Genomic DNA, 13,911 nt, shown 5'->3' with positions numbered 1-13,911 from the left:
AATGTCCCCAATCCCAGGCGTCCCTGGGCGCGCTGCTCGCTCACAAACACCCCGCTGGAAAGAGCATTTTAGCCCCCGGTTTCTTAGAAAGTTCCTGCTGGCCTCTCCAGCCCAGCTAAATTGCCTGCCTTCCCAACCAGACTTTTTTTGCAAGTATCCTTCCGAGAAACAGAAAGAGAGAGAGAGACACGCAACTTTCTCACTAAAATGCCACTGTCCCCCAGCCGCCTAAACACAGCCACAAGTCAGCACCATTTCTCCGCTTGTTTTGATTTTTCCTAGACCTGCATAAACATCTTTTCTCAACTTCAGAAAAGAGAGAAGCTTTCTACCCTCAGATAATTCATCTTTGCTCTAAAATATTGCCTCGCGGATCCCTTGGAGGTGATGGTTGATGTTTTTTCATAAACGGGATTAAATTAACCACTATTTATGCCAACGATGTGGGTCTCTCCTCTTCTGCTGGGATCTGTTTATTTCATTTGGCTTTTTATTTAAATTTAGGAAGCAGATAAATGTGCTTTCACGTTTGGAGATCTCCATCCATCTCCAGCCGGCTGCATCTGGGAAAGTAAGTGTGTGGGAGATTATGAGAGAGAGAGAGAAAGAGCGGAAGAGAGAGAGAGAGGGAGGGAGAGGGAGAGAGAGAGGCAAGCTGACACATGGAGTTCTGAATGTTTTTTGGTGGTTGTTGCAGTATTGTGTTTCTGGTTGTCATTAGTTCTTTATAATGTTTCATGAAAAATATCTAATTGTAACAACTGTATTCCTCCAGTGAACATATTCCTTGAATTGAAGCACTCACAATGGTCATAGGATAACTGTCCTTGAATTTGAGCCCTTTGTGAGCCGTCAATAGGCTTACAATGTGCTGAATTAGCAGGCATATTAATGGGCAGATGCAATAGCTGGCCATTCTTCAGCCTCAAATCTTCTTATGCAAATACCCCATGAATTCAGTTCAAAGCGCTGCCTTCAAAATGAGCTGAGACCCCCCCACCCACCCCCAGAAGGGACCCCGGGCGAAAGTGACATGAGAAAAGTTTAGACACTTGTTTTTATAACTGGACATGATCTTGTTATCATAATCTGATACTGGTCACTTGCATGGCCGGCTTGTAGGATTTTAAACCCTTAACAGAGAGAGATAATCTTGGCCTTTGTAGGAGTGTGGACAGAATCCCGGCGTGCAGGAAAGCCAGCGGTGAGAAGCACAGTTCCTGCTTTCTCAAACAAAACTTTTCATGATAAAAGCTTTTATCCCAGGATAATCACCCGGCTGGATTTCAGTGGTGTTGGTGAGGTTGGCAAAGGGCAGGAAAAGCAAATTTTTAAAAAAATGAAAGTAACTGATTCCCGAGATGACCCACAATCAGGCCGAGTCAGCTGTCGGAGTCCCCATAATAGGAGCTGTAGAGTTTTCAAAGATCCCAGAGAGAACGGATTTTTTTTTTTTTTTTTTTGTCATTTCTCCCTACCCCAAGCAAGATAACATAAGGCTTAGCTAGCATTTCTGGGCTACCAAAATGTGCCAGGCATTTTTATTCTGTGCTTTGTCCTTTATGTGTATCACCTTATGCAATTTTCACAAATACTCTATAAAGTAGATACTGTTACTGTCCCCATGTTGCAGATGCGAAAAGTGAGGAAAGGGCCTAGGTAACTTGCCCAGGCACCTAGAGGCCATGAAGCCCTCTAGGGCAACGGGCTGCAGACATATTAGCTAATTCCAGTGGGAAATGGTAATTTCCCACAAAGACTTTCTTGCCAGAAGAATCTGCTCCCTCTCCCCCGTGCCCCTCTGAGCTGGGTGGCCGAACCCGCGTAAGGATATTTGGCCACTTGGCCCCTGTAAAGTGTTCTTTCCTCCTTGACACAGTTATACGATAAACTTGTATTTATACTAGTATTTTAAAGCAGAATATAGATTGAATAGTAATGCTTCTTTATATTGTGGCACTCTAATCGCATACAGAGCCGAATCCCCTGGCCACACGCTGAAAGTCAGCTATTGCTTAACAAGAAGTGACAAGATCGTGTGGCATCATCGATGATAACAGCCGATTTACCCATATATTTACGGGGTATCATTCATGTATGCCTCACGCTCACCCTGTAAAGGAGGTGGGCTGTAATTTTCACTTTACAGCTGAGGAAACTGAGGCCCAGATAGGTTCAGAAATTTGTCCAAGGTCAAGGAATTGAGATTTGAACCCAAGAATTCTGAGTCGACCCTGAACCTCTCTGCTACAGGCCAAACAGAATGTTCCAGCCACCCTGGGGGGTGGGGGCTGGGTGGGGGTATGGTGGCTTCGCTTTCCCTTGATCTGCCCTGACATTGCCACCCTACCAGCTTATCCGAATTCATCTGCCCCTTACCAAAAGTCTGTTTTAGCCTGATTTTTTTCCTTGCCCATTGGCTCCCCACCTTTCTGTAGGAGTCTTTGGTTAGTTATGTGATCATCTTGCATTCCTCACACTGGGTGTGTGTGCGTGTGTGCATGCTTGTGTTTGTGTATTTGTGTGTGGGGGGGGTGCACGCATGTATGGTGTGGAGGGTTGATTGTGGGGACGGGGAGGCAGAAAAGGAACAGGAGAATTTAGCATTAGGGAGGCTGAAGAACCCGGAGCCAAAGAACTTACCCAGGGTCCTGGATTTGGGTCGTCCCCTCCAAGAGACCCTCAGGAAGGAGACTTCTCCCCACGCTAGCTACCTGGAGTTCGAAGCTTAAAGGTTTGTTACCCAAAGAATCAAAGAACAAAAGTATGAGACCTGTCTATGCTTCCCAGAATAACGTAACAACAATAACAATACATGATAATAACAGTAATAGTAAACACTAATTATAGATGCTTGATCATGCCCCAGGCCCTGTGCTAAGGGCTTTATGTGGATAATCCGCTAGTCATAGATAGGACAACGCAAAAGAGAAAAATATCGCCAAAGTGGAATAAAATACACAGTCGTTGGGAACCTAAAATGGAGGGAGGGGAAAGTTCATGATGAATGGTGTGTTGGTCAGCTCAGGCTGCCATGACAAAATACCACAAACTGGGTTGCTTAAACAATGGATTTTTTTTTTTTTCCTCATGGTTCTGGGGGCCCAAAGTTCAAGATCAAGGTGCCCTCTGCTCAGCAGGGAATCTGCTTCTCCCCCTCTTTCTGCCCTTTCACCTGCTCGTGCTCTCTCTCTCTCTCTCTCTCAAATAAATAAAATCTTAAAAAAAAAAAAAGAAAAGAAAAGAAATTAGCTTGACCAGACAAGTCACATGGATCCACAGTCATAATGAAAACCTCGGTTTACAATTTCATCTAGGGCCAAAATGAGGAAAGAAATAAAATGAACCTGATTACTTCTTCATTGCTTTCTTAGAAACCAAAAACCACATTTATTTACCATTTAAACAGACCATTTAAAAAATTAATTCAGGTCCCATCCCTCTTCTTTTTTAAGATTTTATTTCTTTGAGAGAGAGCAGGAGCGGAAGCAGAGGGAGAGGGAGAAGCAGACTCCTCATTTCATTTGGTGGGTTCCGTTGTTTTTTCCCTTGACTGTCGATGTAGAAAGGGTCTCAGGAGATGACTGTGGTTTAGATCACCATCTCTCCACGAGTACATTCTGTACTTCGGGGAGGTCTCGACTTTCCCCAGAGTTTTTCCTGGAGGGTAATTGGAAACTGTGCTTAACGTAGCATGGCTTTTCAAATTGAGTTGAAAAGTTCATCAAAATGTCATTAATCTGCTTTCCATAGCCTTTCTTGATTAAGTCAAACTCGTGTCTGACCAATTATTTATGAAGCAGAGCTCTGGATGGAGCTGTTTGGGCATCTGTGGCCTGACGTTAGGTTGGAGAAGGGACCGAGCGCTTCGCTTCATACCTGGAGTGGGGGGCTCAGAGGCCCTACTCAAATGATGTCACTGCCCATCCCTAGCCAAAGGAGACCGTGGTTCCCCCCACCCCCGGCAGGTAACTTCTCACCCACCAATGATGTTTCACTGCTAAATGCAGCTGAGCATCTGCTGTGCAGAAAGTATGATGGGGTGGGGGACCCACGTTGGGGTGACTCTTTGGAGGAAACACTTGCATATTTCAAACTGGCACTAACCCACATCTGATGTTGCTCAGGCTGCCCCCTGGAAGTGGGCACCAAGAGAAGAGACTGGGCCTGACCTCCGAGCTCTGCCCCAAAGTGGGGTTAGCACAGAAGTGAATCCAGATCCTAACAATGACAATAATCCTTGTGATGGCAACATGTGTATGTGTCCGTACGCTGGACACACAGTTCTTACAATATCTCGGTCAAAGAAGGACCGTCAGCCTCTTTTCTCCAATAAAGAAACAGAAGCTCTGAGAGGTTAGTTCCTTTGCACAAGATCTCAGGATCAAGGTGGGAACCTGAGTCTTTCTGTGCGAAAGAAAGATGTTCTGGCACTTAGTCACCATGACCGAGCTCCTCCCACCCCACCCCGGAACCAGTTTCCTTAGGACAGAGAGGACATCTCTCAGCCCCAGTGCCCAGTGTGATGCCATTTTCAATGACTGAGGCACACATCACAAAACCAGTGGAAACGTCAGAGAGGACACAGCTTGCTAGGGGCCACAGGGCAAAGGAGAGTCACGGAATTGGTGAAAACCAAATGGCCAGCTCCAGGGAACAGCCAGGGAGTCTGAGAAGGGGCCAGAACTGCGGCTTCCCAGAGGCCACCCTGACCCAGCCGCGTAGCTGACGGTGTGCCCTCCGCACCCCCAGGGCCTCGGAGAAGAGCAAGCTGCCCTGTTCTGTTTCTGTGGTTTCCCCGTTTGTCATGGTGGCGAGCATACAGCAGCTGGGGTGCCTGGAACCTCTGCCAGCAAGCTCAACACATGCCCTTAGACAGTAGTATGTGGGTCAAGTGTGCCTCTCTGAGAGAGAGAGAGAATGAGACAGAACCCATATTTCTAGAGTTTCAGAAGCCTTAGTGGTTCCTGACGGGGCTCTGGGCAAGCTGCCACCAACACCTCGAGACTCAGCCAGATCCTGTTTGATGAGTTTCTAGGTCTCCCAAAGACATCTTTATTAATGTCCGACTCCAGAGTTTGGCTTTCCAGGGTCAAGTCTCCCATATATCTCTGAGAGATTCTGCAGGGAGAGGAGGGGTCCGTGGGCCCACAGACTCTTGATTTTCTCTGTGTTTGTTTTTTATGGTTTAAATTTTCTCCTCGTCTCCCCTCCCCCCCTCTTCTCCTCCTTCTTCTCCTCCACCTCTTCCTCAATATTTTAAGTAGGCACCGAAGTTTCATGGTATAAAGTGCAATATATCACCCCAATGCATCAGCACCTCCCTCCCTGCCTGGGGGGCTGTTCTCTAACAAGGACCACCTTCCCTGAAGTCATTCTGGTTCTACCCGCTGTGCTTGGCTTTATTTGTGAAGGAGAAAATAAAGGTGGTCCCCATTGGAATCACCTTAAGCAAAAATGGAAATTTACTTATTGGCTTGTGCAGCCAAGATGCCCCGGGTAGCAGTAGATCCAGGCTGGGCCTCTCATCAAACGATGTTTAACAGGATCTGGTCTCTCTCCTCGTCTGTCTTCGTTGGCTCTCTCTTCAGGCACGCTCACTCCTTAATTTGTGCAGTGGCTTCCAGCCTCCCTGGCTTATGGGTTTCTCCATCCACACCTGTTCTCCCAACAGTCAGGGCCTGTCTGTCATTGGTTCAAGTTCAGTCATATGCCTATCTCTGAACCCAAGGGTCAGAGGATGGGGTATGCCAATTGGCTTCCTCCTGGGTCTCCTCTCACCCTGGCACTTAGAAATGGAATGGCTCCGATACCCGCCAACATGGGCCGCGTCCACACCAAAACCGTGAAGAAGGCGGCCCGGGTCATCACTGAGAAGTCCTACACGCGCCTGGGCAATGACTTCCACACCAACAAGCGCGTGTGTGAGGAAATCGCCATCATCCCCAGCAAGAAGCTCCACAATAAGATCGCAGGCTATGTCACACACCTGATGAAGCGGACTCAGAGGGCCCTGGTGCAAGGCATCTCCATCAAGCTGCAGGAGGAAGAGAGAGAGAGGAGGGATAATTACGTGCCCGAGGTCTCAGCCCTGGATCAGGAGATCACTGAAGTAGACCCTGACACTAAGGAAATGTGGAAACTCTTGGACTTTGGCAGTCTGTCCAACCTGCAGGTCACTCAGCCTACAGTTGGGATGAATTTCAAAACACCACGTGGAGCCGCTTGAATCTTCCTGCTGTGCTGTAATATCTTCAATAAACCTTGGACAACAAAAAAGAAAAAAGAAAGAAAGAAAGAAAGAAATGGAATGGCTCCTCCCAAACCACATGGAGTAAGAAATGGAACAAAAATCTGTATGTCTTCTGAGGTCCGGGGACCTCAGAAGACATACAGATTTTTGTTTTCAAAAGAAAGAGGATTGTTAACCCAAAGTAAGCATGTTTCTCCCAAAGATCCAATGTCTTAAGGCAATTCCTTGAAGGAAGAGCTTTGCGAGCAGTACACTTGGTCTTCACATCACCAGTCCTGGAGAAATGGGGCGTTGCTGAAGGAAATAGTTTTGCCAGACTCTTTTATTGTAGAAACTCAGGAGCAACCAAGGATGACCTTACTTCAATGTCATTTTGTAATCAATATGCAACATATCCTAGAGCATCCCTATTGGCCACCTTAGCCACTAATTCATGTTCCTCCTCGAAATGGATCCTGTTGGATACAATGCTGGGTTTTTCTTCTGATTTTAGGAAATTTTGTTGTTTTTACTTCACTTTGCAAGGAAATTTTAATCTGAGTATAAAATGTATTTAAAAAAAAAACCTTAAACAACTAAAAAACTCTAAAATGAAATACCGCACACTGACAGTAATGTTTTCCACTCTCGTGGAAATTTTAACCTCTATTTTTTTTAAAGATTTATTGATTGATTTTTGAGAGAGAGAGCACAAGCGGGAAGAGCAGAGGGAGAGGGAGAGAGAATCTCAAGCTGACTCTGCACCGAGCACGGAGCCCGATGAGGGGCTCAATCTCACCACCCTGAGATCATGACCTGGGCGAAATCAGGAGTCAGACACTCAACATACTGCACCACCCAGGTGCCCCATGAAATGTTAAGCTTTCAAGTGCACTCACATCCCTCATTACGTTTGATCAGTACGACTCAACCAGGGATAATTTTGTTCCCGGGGGGGACATTTGGCAATGTCCGAAGACATTTTTGGTGGTCACAACTTGGGAAGGATTGCTACTGGCATCTAATAATGGATAGAGGTCAGGGATGCTGCTAAATGCCCATCCCACAAAGGATTATCTGGCCGCAAATGTCAATAGCGCTGAGGGTGAGGAATCCCGCGTTTGACCCTCACAATATCTCTGTGAGGAAAGTAGGGCTGGAGACATTCTTTATTCGTGTCCTTATCTGACATTGCTCAGACAGGTTGTATTAACCAGGGAGGTATCTGGCTCCAAGAAACAGAAAATCCAGCCACCAGTACATTGACGAAACAGACGTTTCTTTTTCGCAAATAATCAGAAATCCAGGGACTGGCAGTTGCTGACGCTTCTGTGCTCAGTGAAGGCACCAGAAACCTTGGCCCTAGTTCCCCTTTCTGCGATCCCTCCTAGGCTGGCTTTTATCTTTATGCCTGTCAACACACGGTCGTTAGCAGGTTTCTGCAGGTCCCCAAATCACGTCCACTCAAAACAGGAAGAATGGAGCAAAGGCGTGGAACCAGGCACCCCTAGTGCCTTTACATCTGATAATCAACACCCCCACCCCTGCTCTGTCCTGAACGCGTCAGACTTCTGCTTACACCTCATTGGTCAGAGCTGTGTCACATGACCACTTCGGGCTGCAAAGGATGCTCGGTGAAGAGGGCGGAGGAATCAGCTTTCCAGTTGCATAATGGTGGAGCGGGGTGGCAAAGTAGAGGGGTAGGGAATGAGCCCTGAATTAGCCGCCACCCGGTGGCGCCCACCGCGGTGGCTAAGGGCTCGCTCAAGATCACACGCTAGCAAGTTGATTTAGGACCCAGGTGTCCTGATACATAGCTCTGATCTAGCTTTAGGAGAATATGTCAGTCTTCTTGTAATGACCCTGTTCCCAGAAAGACAGCTCATTGACGAACCCAGAGAAAGAACGGGCTTTTTAGAAATTCCAGCCATTCTATGTAGTTGACTAGACATTGTTATTTGTATCCCTACCGCCTTTTTAACCAGAAATCATGGGGCTATTTATAACTGCAGTAATACTCAAAGTAATAATAGCAATAACTCAACCCCAATAGTCCTGCAAAATAGCTATGTGCCTTGGATCTCAGAGAGAAGCAGCTCAAAATAATCAGAGTGTAGAATCCCAAACAAATTGCCTACCCGGAAACTCTCTGGGTGGAAATGATCTATCAAGACAAACAGGTGTACTTATAGATCAGCATTTTTCAGTTGCAGCCCATTAGCAGGTGGCAAATTCAATTTAGTGGGCCCATAACTGGCATTAAAAAATATGTAATAGAATACCATAGAAAAGAAAGAAGCAGCGTGCATGGCACATAAAAAGGTCAGTATGACCGTGTAACTTTTGTTTCGGGGTGTGTGTGTGTGTGTGTGTGTGTGTGTGTGTGTACCAAGCTGCCATATAAAATGTATTTCTTACTGTGTGGGCCACAGTCAACAAGTTTGAAAAACACCTCATAATGCTGTGTCCCCAAATGAATGAGCAGATACCAGTAGAGGGGGAATTCCTGTTAATGCAGGCCGGGCTGGAGCTCCATCAACACAGGCCACTAATGAATTGTCCTTCTGCTTCCTAATTATCTTGAAAGCCTGATTGAAGGGGGCTTTGCACAAATCTCAATAAACCTACTGCCACTCTCTGTCTCTTTGGGCTGAGTGGCCAGTCATCCCTGGCACCTCTGCGAGCTGGCTCTGGTTAATTAGAGCTACTGCTCTCAGAGACAGGCCTCGTTTGGTGGTGGAATTCCCTGGGGTCTGTCTTCCGCAGCACCTCGGACTGAGGGCCTGGAATACTTGGTTGCTTGCCTCTGAGTGGCGATGAGCTTGTCGAAATGTGAAGGAGAGAGACAGCCGGTGATCTTAATACCTTCCCCTTTAAAATGGGCGTTTCTGGGTTTGGGGTTCAATATTTGGCCCTCTTGACTTCTGATTCAGATAGGTTTACATTAAAAGTAAGCAAACTTAGGGGCGCCGGGGTGGCTCAGTCGGTTAAGCGTCTGCCTCTGGCTCAGGTCATGATCCCAGGGTCCTGGGATCAGGTTCCTTGCTCAGCAGGGAGTCTGCTTCTGCCTCTCTCTGCCCTTCCCCCCACTCATGGTTTCTCTCTCTCTCAAATAAATACATAAAACCTTTTTAACAAAAGGTAAGTAAATTTAAAATAGCCTGTCCACCAGCATCTTCTTGTTTGCTTTGAGAGGTGCCTCTTGGTCTTCACCCAGACACTATCTTCTTTCCCTTCAACATCCCTAATTCAGGGCAGGGAGGGAAGGAAGAAAGCAAGCAGGGAAGATGCCAGTGGGAAAATTCCAGCAATCATCCTCCCCAGTGGCCCTGGGTACCCCGTAGGAGGAACTAAATCCCTCAGACTTTGATTGAGATATTTTAAGACCAGTGACCCCCCCCATCTCATATGGTTCCTGCATCCATAAAAAGTAGCAAGAGCAACCTCCAGCCTTCTCTGCCCAGAATACCATAGATCTCTGTTAAATCACCATCATTACTCCGGGCCAAGGGAAAACTAGAAAATATGCACCTTGAGCTTTGTTTAAGATCAGCAAACCACAAGAATCCTATGCTATTCTGTGACCTTAAATAGCATAATTGAAGTCTACACACTAAAACTCAGATGTAGTAAGAAAGGTCACTTTCTATATTTTCCATAACGGACCTCATCTCTCCCTAGGGTCCCATTCTCATTGATTGCAGTGTCCTTGGGTATAAGATCGTCTCTTCTGAGTAAATACGAAATCTATTCAAAGTTTCTGACTGAGCTATTTCTTCACATTCCAACAATTTCTTGCTTGCTGTTTCCAATATGGCGCCTGGGTGCAGAGCTTACGTGACTCCATGGCGGTCAAGAGAAAGGTGGTAACAACCCTTAGGTTATTCTCTGGGGCCTCTTCGAGGAATCCAACAGCCTGTTGCATGGCAACCTCGCACCTTATATTGGCATCTGGAAGTGTGACCCATTCCTTCATCAAGCTTGAACCCAAAGATGTTGGGTTGGCCTTTGCTATGGCCTCTAAATTATGAAGTCCACTTTCTGCGGCTGCCTCGTCTTTACCCTGTCTCTCCTGGCACACTGTTTCCCATGATTTCTCTATCCCTTCACTACGCCATGTGGGAATTTCTGGATATCCAACAAGCTCTGTTCTCCCTATAGACAAGCAGGAGCTCTACCTCATGCCTCTCCACCTTGACAATGTCCTCGGACCATCCTGCTCTGGGTTGGGCATGATGTCATCCTGTGCTGTGTCAATCCCAAGCAACTGAAGAGACACTCATCCTTCCTGTCAGATGGGAACCTCTTGGACATCATGAGCCCCATTCTAGGCGTGTGTATATAAAGCTCTATGTTCAGACCTCCAAGCTAGCTCTTGACATATAAAGGGAAGTTCTGAATGTCTCTTTTTTCCCCCAACAATGATCATTGTTTCTATACTCAAAAGAGTCTACTTTGAGGCACAATTTTGATCAATGATCTCTATCTTTTCCTTCCCCTGAAACAATAAATTCGGAGATGGGGGAAACCACAGGAAAACTAGCAAGTAGGCATCACTGATTGTCAGGTATAGGACATACTGGTTTAATTCTAAAAATATTTTTCACCTTGAAGCTGAGTAACAGTGCGTGTGGGTGAATCTTACCAGTCTCTCTACATCTGCCTATGTTTTTCCATAATAAAGAGGTAAAAATCTGGGGCGCCTGGGTGGCTCAGTCATTAAGCGACTGCCTTCGGCTCAGGTCATGATCCCAGGGTCCTGGGATCGAGCCCCGCATCAGGCTCCCTGCTCCGCGGGAAGCCTGCTTCTCCCTCTCCCACTCCCCCTGCTTGTGTTCCCTGTTTCGCTGTGTCTGTCTCTGTCAAATAAATAAATAAATAAATAAATAAATTAATTAATTAATTTAAAAAGGAGGTAAAAATCTGGGGCGCCTGGGTGGCTCAGTTGATTAATCAGCTGCCTTCAGCTCAGGCCATGATCTCAGGGTCCTGGGATTGAGCCCCAAGTCGGGCTCCACGCTTGGCGGGGAGTCTGCTTGGAGGGTCTCTCTCTCTCCCTCTCCCTCTGTTGCTCCTCTTACCCCGATAAATGAATACATAAAATCTTTAAAAAACATAGAGTTAAAAATCACACAGAGAAGTAATCCATTGTCAGGATGAAAGCTCAGAACGGCCCCTTTCACTCAGCGACTGGCAGGCGTCTGCAGCCGAAGTTTGGGCTGGAAGTGGTCAGCTCTGCTCTATGCCGCTGGTGGTTCCTGCTTCATTAAAATAACAGGAGAAGCCCTTAATTTAGCCAGATTTAATTTTCAACTTTTATAATTCATTTAAAATTTGATCAAGGAGTTAATTTATGACAAGGGCAAGGGGTGCCTTGCCAGCTCAGTCTGGTGGGCAAAGGCATTATAACTTAATTTATGGTTAAGGCAGCTTGCTATAATTGAGTGCAAAAAGGTGGTTTCTCATCTGGAGTTTGGAGTCCTGTGGGGAGTGGAGAGAGAAGTGGGGGTCCTCTGCTCTCACTTGAGAGGTGGGGACATGGGTGTCCGTGCACACAGAGGCAGAATATTGGAGGAGCGTACATCTTGACCAAATGCCATTGATCAAAAGCCTGTCAAGGGGGTAAGGAAACCCATTATGGCAGCTCCGCACCCAGGACATTCTGGGCTTCTCCTGTGGCCCCTGGGGGATGGGAACATCCTCTGGAGCAGGGTAAGAGAATGCAGCCGGTGTGTCTGGCGCGTGAGGTGTGTGACTTGCTCCACAAGATGTAACTAGAGAAAACTCTGAGGTGCTCCCAACAAGGCTGGGAGGTGTGAAGGGCTTGGAATTTGTTTAGTAGCTCAGGACATAGCAGGTGTGTGTGTGTGTGTGTGTGTGTGTGTGTGAATGTATGTAGGCAAAACTCTGAAGGTGTGTGGTTGTTTGGATGCAGAAGAATGTGAGTATATCTGCGCATGTATGTACATATACGTGTATATATCTGTGAACACGCAGGTGTGAATGTGGGAGATGTGTGCATAAATCTGGATGTGTGTGTCTTGTCTGTGAATGTGGACAAATATATGTATATCTGTGAACATGTGTGTGAAGGCAGGGACGTGTGTATATTTGAGAATATGTATGTGCATCTGTGTATGCAGATGGGAGAGATTTCAGTATATCTATGAATATTGGTGTGTTCTTGTGAATTTCTGTAGACTTATAAGTGTCCGGGGGAAATATGTATATGTTGTGTACGTGTGGTGATATAAGGGTGTGAATGTGTGCAATCTCTGTGAATGTGTGTATCTGTGTGTGCGTGGGGAGCCATGAGTCTGCATCTGAATGTGTGTGTGTGTCTGCGTATGTGAATGGGGGAATGTGAATGTATCTCTGAATGTGTGTCTGTTCATTGTGAATGTACTTGTGTGTGCATGAATAGGGGAGTGTGTGTACATGTGTGGAGATGTGCATTTCTACGTATGAAAGTGGGGGAATGCATGCATCTGTGAATGTGTGTGAGTACATGTCCATGTCCGTGGAGATGGGGAAATCCACATCTTGAAATGTGATTCCATTAGTATGACCATCTGCACATCTATGAGCGTGTGTCTTTGCGTGAATGTGGGGGAATGTGTGTGTGTGCACATGTACTATGTGTGAGTGCAGGAACCTGTGTGCTATCTATGAACACACACATGCTGTGTGTGTGCTTGCACACCTGTGTGTTTGTGGGCCCACACACTGCAGCTGTGCAGGGCACCCCAGGAATGCACAGGGTAGCTGGCTGCAGGGTAAATCTGGTCATGGGGATTCCGATGCCAGGTTCATCTTCCTCATCTGTTCCTCATTCACAAACATATATGGAGCACCTTGTCAATGCTGGACCCTAGGCTGGGCCCTGAGAACCCAGTGCAGAATAAGACCACCAGTGCCCACCTGCGCGCAGACCATGAACAAGACACCCTCTTCTGTGTCCCAAAGCTTCCATCCAAGTCCCAAGGCCAGTCATGCAGTGCATCAGCCTCCCAGGAGAACAAGGGGCATGGCTTGGGCTTTTGCACGCTCAGGAAGCCAGTGACATTTGCCTCCTAGGCACTGCCACCTCCACTCTGTGATCCCCCCTGCCCCCCTGCCACGAGGCACCAGGACCCTCCTCAGTGTCTTTGGGCCCCTTGTCTGATTAGTGCACCGATCATGTATAACGTATCCAATCGACACCTGGCAGTACTGTTCTATCATTAAATAGAAAAGATAACTTCAGTGGAGTGGGTGCCCGTACCATACCTAGAGCTCCGCAAACATTATCTCATTTAGTCCCCAAACGTCCCATGAGCCAGGAGTAACGAATCCCCATTTAGTGAAGAGGCAGATGAAGCCCAGAGAGGTGCAATGAATTTCTCCAAGGCACACGGCTATCAAGTGGCCATATGGGGGTTTGAACTTGTAACCGTCAACTCCAGGGTGCTGCCACTACATGGGTCCTAGTGATTTAATGGGAGTCCGTCGCGCCAGGCCCACCCAAATCCAGCCTTAGCTGACCATCCGAGGTCCGAGGTCCTCCATCCGGAGCAGCTTTCCTGCTGTTTTCTCGGCATGGCTCCTGCCCGGACAGGATTCACATGGAAAGGCTGAGGGCCCCTCTGCACAGGTTAGCAGAAAGCACCCCATTAGCTACATGCTGGAAGGGATAAGCC

The 13,911-nt window shown here is 47.0% G+C and overlaps 1 pseudogene; it reads left to right on the top strand.

The window, feature by feature from the left end:
• The first annotated feature begins 5,818 nt into the window (after positions 1–5,818).
• LOC114203398 (small ribosomal subunit protein eS17 pseudogene) lies at positions 5,819–6,280 on the top strand (annotated as a pseudogene).
• Positions 6,281–13,911: the final 7,631 nt, after the last annotated feature.

This window comes from Eumetopias jubatus, unplaced genomic scaffold, assembly GCF_037043125.1.
Source record: "Eumetopias jubatus isolate StellerSeaLion01/CBP00866 unplaced genomic scaffold, mEumJub1_p1.0 scaffold_10, whole genome shotgun sequence".
Classification (NCBI taxonomy): Eukaryota; Metazoa; Chordata; class Mammalia; order Carnivora; family Otariidae; genus Eumetopias; species Eumetopias jubatus.
This window is presented reverse-complemented; position numbering and strand designations above follow the sequence as displayed.